General features: G+C 37.3%; 1 pseudogene across 1 annotated transcript; it reads left to right on the top strand.

Annotated features, from left to right (window-relative positions):
* Positions 1-5353: 5353 nt before the first annotated feature.
* LOC691892 (immunoglobulin heavy variable 3-73 pseudogene) lies at positions 5354-5905 on the top strand (annotated as a pseudogene). Its single transcript, XR_015622649.1, has 2 exons — positions 5354-5488; positions 5571-5905. The product of XR_015622649.1 is annotated as an immunoglobulin heavy variable 3-73 pseudogene (transcript).
* The last annotated feature ends 6928 nt before the right edge of the window (positions 5906-12833 follow it).

Below are 12833 nucleotides of genomic sequence, written 5' to 3'. Positions count from 1 at the left end.
GATTCATAGAAGGAATTCGGTAGTGCTCTCTCTGTTTTAATTTTGTGGAATAGTTTGGATAGTATTGGTATGAGGTCTTCTATGATGGTCTGATAGAATTCTGCATTAAACCCATCTGGACCTGGGCTCTTTTTGTTGGGAGACCTTTAATGACTGCTTCTATTTCGTTAGGAACTATGGGGTTGTTTAAATGGTTTATCTGTTCCCGATTTAACTTCGGTACCTTGTATCTGTCTAAGAAATTTTCGATTTCCTGCAGATTTTCAAGTTTTGTTTAATATAGGCTTTTGTAGTAGGATCTGATGATTTTTTGAATTTCCTCTGATTCTGTAGTTATGTCTCCCTTTACATTTCTGATTTTATTAATGTGTACACCCTCTCTGTGTCCTCTCATTAGTCTGGTTAAGGGTTTATCTATCTTGTTGATTTTCTCAAAGAACCAACTTTTGGTTCTGTTGATTCTTTCTATGGTCCTTTTTGTTTCTACTTGGTTGATTTCTTCTCTGAGTTTGATTATTTCTTGCCTTCTACTCCTCCTGTGTATATTTGCTTCTTTTTTGTTCTAGACCTTTTCAGTGTGCTGTCAAGCTGCTGACATTTTCTCTCTCCTGTTTCTTTCTGCAGGCACTCAGAATTATCAGTTTTCCTCTTATCACAGCTGTCATTGTGTCCCATAACTTTGGGTATGTTGTACCTTCATTTTCATTAAATTCTAAGAAGTCTTTAATTTCTTTCTTTATTTCTTCCTTGACCAGGTTATCATTGAGTAGAGCATTATTCAACTTCCATGCATATGTGGGTGTTCTTCCCTTATTATTATTGAAGACCATCTTTAGCCCGTTGTGGTCCGATAGGACGCATGAGATTGTTTCTCTCTTTCTGTATCTGTTAAGGCCTGTTTTATGACCAATTATATGGTCAATTTTGGAGAAAGTACCATGAGGTGCTGAGAAGAATGTATGTCCTTTTTCATTAGGATAGAATGTTCTATAAATATCTGTTAAGTCCATTTGGCTCATGACTTCTCTTAGTCTGTTTACGTCTCTGTTTAATTTCTGTTTCCATGACCTGTCCTTTGATGAGAGTGGGGTGTTGAAATCTCCTACTATTATTGTGTGAGGTGCAATGTGTGTTTTGAGCTTTAGTAAGGTTTCTTTTGTGTATGTAGGTGCCCTTTTATTTGGAGCATAGATATTTAGGATTGAGCGTTCATTTTGGTGGATTTTTCCTTTGATGAATATGAAGTGTCGTTCCTTATCTTTTTTGATGACTTTTAGTTGAAAATCAATTTTATTCAGTATTAGAATGGCAACTCCAGCTTGCTTCTTCAGACCATTTGCTTGGAAAGTCGTTTTCCAGCCTTTCATTCTGAGGTACAGTCTGGCTTTGTCTCTAAGGTGTGTTTCCTGTAGGCAGCAGAATGCAGTGTCCTCTTTGTGTATCAATTTTGTTAATCTATATCTTTTTATTGGGGAATTGAGACGATTGATGTTGAGAGATATTAAGGAATAGTGATTATTGCTTCCTGTTATATTCATATTTAGATATTAGTTTATGTTTGTGTGCTTTTCTTCTCTTTGTTTTGTTGCCAAGACAATTAGTTTCTTGCTTTTTCTAAGGTGTAGCTTGCCTCCTTATGTTGGACTTTATCATTTATTATCCTTTGTAGCGCTGAATTTGTAGAAAGATATTGTGTAAATTTGGTTTTGTTATGGAATATCTTGGTTTCTCAATCTATGTTAATTTAGAGTTTTGCAGGATACAGTAATATTGGATGACATTTGTGTTCTTTTGGGTCTGTATGACATCTGACCAGGATCTTCTGGGTTTCATAATCTCTGGCTATAAGTCTGGTGTGATTCTGATTGGTCTGCCTTTATATGTTACTTGACCTTTTTCCCTTTATTTTGTGATTTGGTGTTTTGACTATTATGTGACGGGAGGTGTTTCTTTTCTTGTCCAATCTATTTGGAATTCTTTAAGCTTCCTGTATGTTTATGGGCATCTCTTTCTTTGGTTAGGGAAGTTTCTTCTATAATTTTGTTGAAGATATTTACTGCTCCTTTGAGCTGGGAGCCTTCACTCTCTTCTATACCTATTATCCTTAGGTTTGAACTTCTCATTGAGGCCTGGATTTCCTCTATGTTTTGGACCAGTAGCTTTTTCTGTTTTACATTATCTTTGATAGTTGTGTCAATGAATTCTATGGAATCTTCTGCTCCTGAGATTCTCTCTTCTGTCTCTTGTATTCTGTTGATAATGCTCGTATCTACAGCTCCTTGTCTATTCCTTTGCTTTTCTATATCCAGGGTTGTTTCCCTGTGTTCTTTCTTCATTGCTTCTATTTCCATTTTTAATTCCTTCAACTGTTTGATTGTGTTTTTCTGGAATTCTTTCAGGGATTTTTGTGACTCCTCTCTATGGGCTTCTACTTGTTTATTTATGTTTTCCTGGAATTCTTTCGGTGATTTTTGCGATTCCTCTCTGTAGGCTTCTACTTGTTTATTAATGTTTTCCTGTGTTTCTCTAAGGGAGTTCTTCACGTCTTTCTTGGAGTCCTCCAGCATCATGATCAAATATGATTTTGAAACTAGATCTTGCTTTTCTGGTGTGTTTGGATATTCTGTGTTTGCTTTGGTGGGAGAATTGGGCTCCAATGATGCCATGTAGTCTTTGTTTCTGTTGCTTGGGTTCCTGCGCTTGCCTCTCGCCATCAGATTATCTCTAGTGTTACTTTGTTCTGCTATTTCTGACAATGGCTAGACTGTCCTATAAACCTGTGTGTCTGGAGTGCTGTAGACCTGTTTTCCTGTTTTCTTTCAGCCAGTTATGGTAACAGAGTGTTCTCCTTTCGGGCGTGTAGTTTTTTCTCTCTACTGGTCTTCAGGTGTTCCTGTGGGCCTGTGTCATGAGTTCACCAGGCAGATTGCTTGGAGCAGAAAAGTTGGTCTTGCCTGTGGTCCCGCGACTCGAGTTTGCTTGTGGGGTGTTGTTTTGGAGCTCTCTGTGAGGGCTGCAACCAGGAGGGCCTGTGCTGCCTTTCCCAGAAGCCCCTGTGCCAGGGTCCCAGATGGTGTTAGTTGTTTTCCTCTGGAGTCAGAAATGTGGGCAGTGTGTAGTCTCTTCTGGCTTCCCAGGCGTGTCTGCCTCTCTGAAGGTTTAGCTCTCCCTCCCATGGGATTTGGGTGCAGAGAACTGTTGATCCGGTCATTTCAGGTCCTGGCAGTGTCTGGAGCGCAGGGGACCTGCAGCTCCAGTGCGCCTATCTTCCGGTTCCCAGAGGCCGTACACAGTTTCCTCTTGGGCCAGAGATGTGGGCAGGGGTGGGCAGTATTGGTGGTCTCTTCTGCTCTGCAGTCTCAGGAGTGCCTACCTGTCTGGGCTGTGAGCTCTCTCTGCCAAGGGGTTTGGGACTGGCGGAGATCAGCGAGGTTGGGATGTGTCTTTCTTATTGTGTGTGAGAAGGTTTCATTTATTTCTTCTATTTAGCCTATGGATTGACATCAATAACATTACATGACAGAATGGCCATTCTACTTATATTTTAATTCCAATTGCTGGGAGAACATTTTTCCAAACTTTAATCAAAGATGATCTGTGCTGTAATGGTGATGTGTGTTTTCAAGGCAGCAACAAGAGTGTTCTCGTTTCCTAACCTAATCTTGTCTGTATTCCTTATTATATAATTGAGGCCATTAATACAGTCTTGGTTATTAGAAGAATTATAGTAATTTTTGTAATTTTGTTATTTGTTGCACTTTCTTAGAACTGGAGCTTAACTATTCCTGAATTGGTTACTGCTTCTATGTGACACTGTATTTATTTTCTTCATTTTAAACACTTCTGTTTTCTTTGTGGAGATTGGTAAGTGATAATATGTATCTTTAAACTTTCTCAATGTTGAAAGTTCATATTATTCCTCCAATTTTAACATGTGGTTTTACTACCAATAATTGTCTGCGTTAGTCAGTCAAATACACAGGTGTTATTCTGATGCACTTGCCTTAATAAGTGGCTTTGCCTCTCTTGTACATTTCAAAATCCCTTTTTAAAAATATTTCATTTTTTAAAAACCTATTCTAGCTGTAATATGTCACAGGGAGCTTCTATTTTCTCCCAATTTGGTGTTTTATTTTTATCACCCTTTTAACTAGATGATAATTTTTTGTAGGTTTAGGAAATCTTATTTTATTTTTGTAGCAAGTATATTCTCTATACTTTTGATGGAATATTATTCCCTTTATTGAATGCAAACAAAATACAAATATTAGATTGATCTCAGTTTGGTGTTCCAAAACATTTCATTATTTTAGTCACTTACATTTTAAAATTTTCTAATTGACTGTTAATATGTGACACTATAACTTTACATTATGTTTCAGTTTGGATGCTCAGTTTTTTGACATGATTCATTCTATTACTGTGTCCTTCCACTGATGACTGATGGTATATTTCATAATAACTAAGTTTCTATTTAAGAATTATATCAAATTCTAATTATTTTGCACATCTTTCCTTTTTTATTTTTATATCTTGGATGTCTTTCACATTTCATTCAATTCCTTTTGAGTTGTATTTGTTGATGAAATAATGTAGTCTTTAGGTATATTCATATCCTCTTGAATTGTTTGAACAAGTTATAACCATTCTTTGGCATTCTTTCTCTAGAAATTCATGCTTGTATATAGCACTAAGAGTCATTTCTACACGAGTGCTACATTTGGAATGGGTAGACATTGTATTCTTGGACATATATCTTCCATTTTTTACATGAGTACTTCTGCCAAGTACAAGGAGAAGACCCTTGATGAACAACATCATGATAGGAAAAATAAGGAGGTCATCATTAGAGGAGGTAAGTGGTAAGCACAGAACCATTTTTTTTACTTAATCAATGAATAATATCAGATAGTGTTTATGTTTGTATGGTGAATTTATTTTATAATTATTATGAGGACAGCAGTCTATTTTCACATGTTCATCAGAGTAAGATTACAAAACATTTTGGTAATAACTATAAATCCACACTATAAATGATGTTTCTTTCTTTTTCTGTTTTCTTTGTTGAGACAGGATTTCATACATTCCAAGTTTTAATCAAACACATCGTTCTACTAACATGTTTCTTTACTGGATTAACCACCATGTTGTAGGCATGCAAAAAATGTTTTTACAAGTTCCCTGTGTCCTAGGAAAATTAGACATACTTTGATGCAACAAATGCAACTTCAGTCCATACTTCTTCTTAGACATCGATAATACTCATTGTTTCCTCTAAGGCTATCACAAATGATGTTATATTAGAGGAGGGATTCATGCAAATAATGTCCCCAACTGTTCATGAAAATCAGCCCTGAAGCCTACAGCTTTAACAGAGACACTCATTTCGGGATTCACAGTTCTTCCCATTCAGTGAGCAGGTTTGAACTCAGAATATCCATCATGGAGTTAGGCCTGGTCTGGGTTTTCCTTCTTGTACTTTTCAAAGGTATTTGATACAAAATAAGATATACTGAGTGTGTGATTGAATGTGAGTGACAGTTTACTAAATGGATTCTCTGTGTTTGCAGGTGCCCATTGTGAGGTGCAGCTCGTGGAAACAGGGGGAGGCTTGGTGCAGCCTGGGAAATCTCTAAAACTCACCTGTGCCACCTCAGGATTCACTTTCAGTACGGCCTGGATGCACTGGGTTCGCCAGTCTCCAGATAAGCGACTAGAGTGGATTGCTCGAATTAAAGACAAATCTAACAATTATGCAACCGACTATGTGGAGTCTGTGAAAGGAAGATTCACCATCTCAAGAGATGATTCCAAAAGTAGCGTTTACTTGCAGATGAACAGCTTAAAAGAGGAAGACACTGCCACTTATTACTGTACTACACACAATGAGGAGCCATCAGTGTAAACTCAGACAGAAACCTCCTTGCAGGAACACTCAGTACCTGCAGAGGGCACAGATTTCACATGGATATCATAGTCACTGTAGAGTTAGGTGCAGACATCATTGAATGTTAACATTTGTTGTCATGCCATCTAATGATTCCATGGAATGTTCCATGTACTTGTGTTTGGTATATTTTGTAACTTCTGTGAAAACGCTTTTTCTTCCTGATTTAAACACACAGAGACACACAGGTAAACAGGCACATAAAGATAGTTCATCTACAAAGAGTTAAAACTAAAGGAATCCTAAATCCTAAAATGTTCTCTAATTTTAGAAATGATTATGCTAAAATCTCCACAGTCAAATGCTTAAAAAGATTTGCAGGTTTGGCGAGGCTTCTCCTTCAGAAAATTCACAGGACTATCTCAGTAGTATTCAGAATATGAAAAAAAATGGGGACATACTCAGTTATTTATAAACCCTAGGAGGTCTCAAGTATTACTGCTTTTCCTAAAAACTCTGCATATCAGTAATAGATCTGCCTCATTTGTGTTTTAAGCTGACTCGGTTACTTAATCTCTATCTGCTTAATCATAGATATGACATTTTTGTTGTTGCTATTCTTCTAGAAAAACATGCAACCAATGTTCTCAACACTGACAAGAGCCCGCTACCTTAAATTCATCTGAGGCCCAGGATCTATCACTTGTTTAGAATTTGGGAAATATTTTGGAAAATGTTTGGTCCAAATTTTCTTGACGCCTTCTTCTGTCTCCTGATATAGACACTATTACAAACTGTAAAACTAAACGATTAAGAAAAATACCTGTGTGGTAAATCTAAATATTAATATTCTATGGATGAAGGATTGACCATGTTCCGTTCCACCATCCTGTGCCACTTTGGGAAGAATACCCGATGAGTCTCTTGCTGGGCAGTGGTCTGGAGAGTAATTATCTGTCAGACACATGGACCCTCATCCAGACAATTAAATGCTGACCACGGAATCTTTGTCTTCTTGAAAGTCATTCCCATGTTGGACCTCAATCTAAGACATTGCTGTTACAGTAATCCCATCCTCACAATTAATTTTGAAGTTGTTTCTTGTTTTTAGTTCACTATGTTATTATTTGTAGAAAACAGTTATCAATATGGGACAAAGTTGATGTTAGAACATTTTTTTTTCTCTAAAAACATGTGCTTATTTTATATATCCCTTCGTATAAGTTTCTTGTAGAGAATTTAGAAAACCATTAAATAATTGTACACATCTATTGTTTTATCAGATAAGTAAGGATCTGAAACAACATCAGGGCCCAGACACATTAGGGCCTTCTAAAAATTTTGTTATATAGTCATTTATACTAAAAATAGCCTTAAGGTGATAAAACTGCCATTTACATTAAACACAAACATAACGAAATAAAACAAGTAATTTCTGTGGAGAAACAGGTAAGTTTCTGTTACATTGTGACAAATGCAGATAATATGCCAAAAAACACATGTATGTGCAGAAATAAAATATTTAGCAGAAAAAGAACCAGACCAGTAAGTAGGAAATCTTATAACTTCCCTTTAAATATTCTGTATGGGAAAGAAAGAATTAAACAGTATCCTCATCATTGCATCCTTCCTCCACCCACCATTCCTCCTGTCACAATTTTCATATTCAGTCTTTGCCCATCCTATTCGTGTGTCTTTCCTTTATGAAGGTTTCCACATTCATTGAGTGATTAAAGTGCCATTTCATAGAACTTGTCTACATATTCTTCTGACTACTACCTTTCCACCTCATCTCCCATCTTGGTTCCAAATCTTGGATTAGGAGAGATCAATAATCCATTTATGATCTAGCAAAGGACACAAATTTCATATCATCCTTAGCATTGTGATGAAACAGGAAATGGAAAAAATAATAATTGATAGTGTAGAGGCTGAGGAGCAGGGGCAGAGAGGTAATGGTGAGGGTAAGAGTGTTTCCTGGGTGTGCACAGGTTTTCCTCCCACTTATCCACATGCAAGCTCCAGAGACCATATTCTATGTGTAATGAGAGACACAAAATTTAACAGAGATCACTGCAAGTAGGTCCTGACATTCGTGTTAACCTCATGTGAAGCTTCAGACCCAAAAATGTCACAATTGAAAGACATTTTAAACCCCCAGGAAGACAGTGTTTCTCACTGTGAAGTGCATTACTCAATTGGAAAACTAGAACCTGACAATATTTTCTCATGGAGAAGGAGTTTCAAGGCCCTTTTTGCTGAGTTTTAACCACAATCAGTGTGGAGTATTCAACCTGATAATTTGCAGGACTGTATTGTGTGAACAATTCGGAGCAGACACATAGAAGTGAGGACCATTTTCCCCATGTTGTTACAGACATGATCTACTATTTCTTTGAAAATGTTTTAAATTCTGTTTTTTTTTATTTTAATTTTAATTTTATTTTTTATCAATCATCGCATTTGTTTACATCTCAAATGATATCCCACTTTCCAGTTACCACTCCATCAAACCCCCATCTTACATCTGTCCTCCCATCTCTCCTATATAGCTATGAGAGTGCTTCTCCACACATATCCGTGCCCATGTATGCTCCACTGCTTCTGCAATCCCCTACATTTGTGAATCAGACCTTACCAGGACCAAAAGCCTCCAATCCCAATGTTAAAAGGCAAGGCAATCCTCCACTACACATGTATCTGGAGCCTCCAGGTACATTCCTTGGTGGGTGATCTAGATGCTGGGAGAACTGTGTAGTGTGTCCAGAATGTGGTTCTTCTAAGGAATTGCAATCTTCCTCTGCTCCACCATTTCTTCTGCCAGTTACATTACCAGTTTCCCTGAGCACAATCTAATGTTGTCCCCAAGCATCCACATCTGCATTGGTCAGTTGCTGGCCAAACCTCCTCAAGAAACACCACACTAGATTCCTGTCAGCAAGTACCTCCTGTTCACCATGGCAATAATGTAGGATTGGGTGACTGCAGACATGATGGATCCCCGGGTGGCACAGTCCCTGGTTGTCTCTTCCTTCAATCACTGTTACATTTTTGTCTCTGTTCTTCTTTTGGTCAGATAAATTTCTAGGTTAAAAATTTGAGATGGGTGGTGCCTTCATCAGTCAACCAAGACTACCATTTGTATTGGAGTAGTACATAAAATGTGGCTCACATAAAAAAAAAAAACACAAAATGTTAATAGTTTAGAAAATATCTAATATAATAATACTATTTGATGCTTACATCTCTTAATTTTTCAAAGGTGATTATCACATACTACCTGTTTTGTATCAATTAGAAGTAATTTACACTCTTTAAACCAATTTCTATAATAAACGTCGTCAACATTCACAAATTTTGATACTAGTATAATTATGAACTTTGCATTAAAATGTTCTCGGTGGTGACACTGGGCAGAGAGGCTTCTGTGTTCAAAATCACAATAAAGTAAACATTAATTGTGTATAATAAATATGCAATGAATACTAAGTTATTTATATGAGTCAAAGTCAAAATGCAGAGAATGATTGACAGGAGTACTTAGCCACAGATGTATCAACTGCACTAAAACACCCATGGGACCATGAGAAAACTGGAAGTGGCAAGAACATGAGATACAAAAACTGGGTTGTAGAGCCATGAGGAGCAATCTTCAGGGACTGACCTGTTCTTGTTGAACACATGCACTCTAAGTAGCTATATTTGTAAGCACAAGAACCATATAAGTTAAACCAGTGAAAATTACCACATGTGGAAATTTGATATAGCTGACAATTAAAAGGTTCCTCCCAGCAAATTTGACAATATCAGTTTGATATCTTAGACTCACAAACAAGCAGAAAGCTTAATTTGATAAGCTGTCGGCTATGGCTTATATGTAGGTCTTGAAACATGTTTGCCATGTACCATGTAAAAGCAAATTGTAATACTATTGCAGATTTATTTTTTTATATATTTATATCTCAAATCCTGACCACTTCTCAGATGTTAAGCAAGAAGGAAAACTCAAGTGAGGATGTTTGGATATCATGTATAAAGGGGTACAGACCATCATAGGAGGCAAAGCATGGAAAGGAACAGGTGGGAAAATATAGGGGGCCTGGAGTCAGGGGAGGTGGCAGATCAGGTGGAGGGACAGACAGGAGAAAGGGCCAGAAGATCAGGAGAATGAATGGAACTATGAAGCATGGGAGGGAGCAGAGATGGGAGAATTTCCAGGGAGTATCAGAGTCTTGAAATGGGGGAGGCAAAACTTTTGACTCAACATTTGTCTTGTCTAAAAAAAATTGTAAAAAAAAAACATTATAACACAGAAAAATGAGGACCACCTTAGATTCCATGCCAGCTGAACAGTTACTGAAATTGAATCTCTGCTCAGTAAGTTAGAATAAATTTTCTTTGGAATGGAGCCCATTGGAATTTGTCTTTCACCTAGTGAAGAGCTGCCAGCCACATTAACATGGATAGAATTAATTGAAATAAATGATTTACTCTTTAATAAAACAAAACATAAAATTTTTGGGAAAGAGACCTTTTCTTTTGAAGGATACAAAGGGAATGCAGATGGATGTAGTAGGGGTGGATATTATTATAATATATAGTAATCATGACTAGAAATTTCAATGAATAAACAAAAAATATTTAAAAGGGAAAATGGCAATTTTACATGTCTGAAATTTTTATGCAAGAATCTATTTATACTGTGCCTATTTCTTTCATAACATCTGTCCTCGTCGTATCCCCGTGATACAATATTGTCTATTTATTTCCAGCAGTTCCATTTCTACTTTACTAATTATTTGCATGAATATTTTTCTATCTATGCCATATCTAAGAACTACACATGAATGACTCATATAACATTAATTTTTGAGGTCTTAATTTACTTAAGAAAATTAAAACCAATTGCACTCACTTTTCTACCAGTGATCAAGTTTGCTTATTTTTTGCAGTTGTACATATACCATGCTTTCTTCATTCAGTCATTTGATGGCAGGCTATTATAGTGTTTCTATAATTTACATATTCCTGAAAATATTGTATGAATGTTAGTGGGGTTAATGTGGGTGGTACCACATATATTCCACCACAGGGCTCAGCCTCTCAGGGAGGCAGGATTTGGGAAGTTGACCATTTTTCTCCCACAAAATCACAAGGTGGATATCTGTCCATAGGACATTCCTGGGTCACCACGCTGTGGGTGGGGAAGTGCGGTCTGACATAAAGACTTAGCTGGAAATAGCTCAGGTTTATGCAAGGAGACTGAGGCAGTCTAACTCTCACACTCTTGGGCATCCAGGCAAGCACTGGAATGCTGCAGTGGAAGAGCTGAGAATGGAATAGGCCTGTGATCTGGATCTAGCAGGGGTTGATGGGGAAAGAGGGGAAGCTTGGCTGGTCCCACAGGGATTGAGTTTTTTTTTTTGTTTTTTTTTTTTTTTTGTTTTGTTTTTTTGACTTGATGTGGTTAGCTGCAGACTTGGTGGTGGTGGCTGGGAGAACAGAAAAGTGATAGAGATGAAAACAGACAGTCCATGATTTTCACAAATTTATTTCATGGAGGGAGGTGGATGTGTAAACTATACCACACTTCTCAGGGGGGACTTGAGGTTAACTGACTTTTGCAGGGAGGAGGGTCTAGAAAGGAGAGTTTATTAGCTAAGCCACTAGACCTTTAGATAATTCATTGCAATGGAGTTTACATGACCTTTGGCCATTTCCTTTGCATCTAGAGGGGCTTGGGTCATTGACCTTATTGTAGAGATCACCACAAATCTATGGATGACTGTGAGTATAGAACGGAGCCTGGCTTTCTAGAAGTCAGCCTAAATTCCTACCATCTGTTCCAGTGTTTCAAGCTTTTATTCAACTGGGAACCAGAGTGTCTTTTATGGTCCTACACCCAAATGTTTCAGAGTCATTTTAACTTCTGGTCATTTGTGTAAGTTTTGTAATTTATACCATTATGGAAAACCAAATATTAGTTCCATATACATGAAAAAAGGTTGTAAGTTCTTATGACTTAGTTTTTTTTTTAAGTTTCCAGTTACCATTATCCTCATCACTACCTTACACCAGTAAATTATTTTTGTTACAAAGAGGAACAATTGTCTACAATGGAGCTAATATTTCTGAATTGATAGCTTAGATATAAAAGTCATTTCTACAGAGACTACACAGATAACTTTGAAGGATACTTCCTTGGACAGGATTAGAACTTGGACCTCAGCATCCTCCTGACTGACCCAGTTATTTTCTATGTCCTCCTCCTCCATCTTGACTAGGCACTTAGCTAAGAAATACCCTGTTATATGACTATGCAACTTCCATGAGTACATAGTTACGAATTAAGGGATGTCCACAACACAAAAGAACATGTGATCATTATCCTCTTCAGTCACTGAGCATATGAGGTCCTTACCATAACATGAAGCTGGATTGTTCTCTTCCTTGTGTCTCCAATACAGGTAAGTCCTAAAAGTTTCAGACTTGAGGAAGGAGCATACAACCAAATGACAATGACATGAATTCTGCTTTTATTTCCACAGGTATCCACTCCCAGGTCCAGTTCCAGCAGTCTGTGGTTGAGTTGGGGAAAATTGTGGTATGGGTGAAGAAATCCTTCAAGATTTCTTGTTCTATATTTTCTGCTACTGTATTCACTGGGTGAAACAGAGGAGCAAACTGGGGCTAAAGTCCATTGGCATTATTAGTCCTGGAAGTGATACTACTAATTATGTTCAGAAGTTCAAATGCTATGCCACAATGACTACATAGATATCATCCACTATAGCATGGGTGGACCTCAACAATGTGATATGTAAGGAATATGTGGTATATTACTTTGTGAGATACAGTGTTGCAACTACATCCTGAATTTAACAGATAGTCTCGAGGAGCAGGAAGCAGCTTTGGCTGAGATGTTGCAGAAGCATAGGTTAGACAC

Source organism: Rattus norvegicus, chromosome 6 (genome assembly GCF_021556685.1).
Source record: "Rattus norvegicus strain SHRSP/BbbUtx chromosome 6, alternate assembly SHRSP_T2T, whole genome shotgun sequence".
Taxonomy (NCBI): domain Eukaryota; kingdom Metazoa; phylum Chordata; class Mammalia; order Rodentia; family Muridae; genus Rattus; species Rattus norvegicus.
Note: the sequence above shows the minus strand (reverse complement) of the source record. Positions and strands in the feature narration are given on the sequence as shown.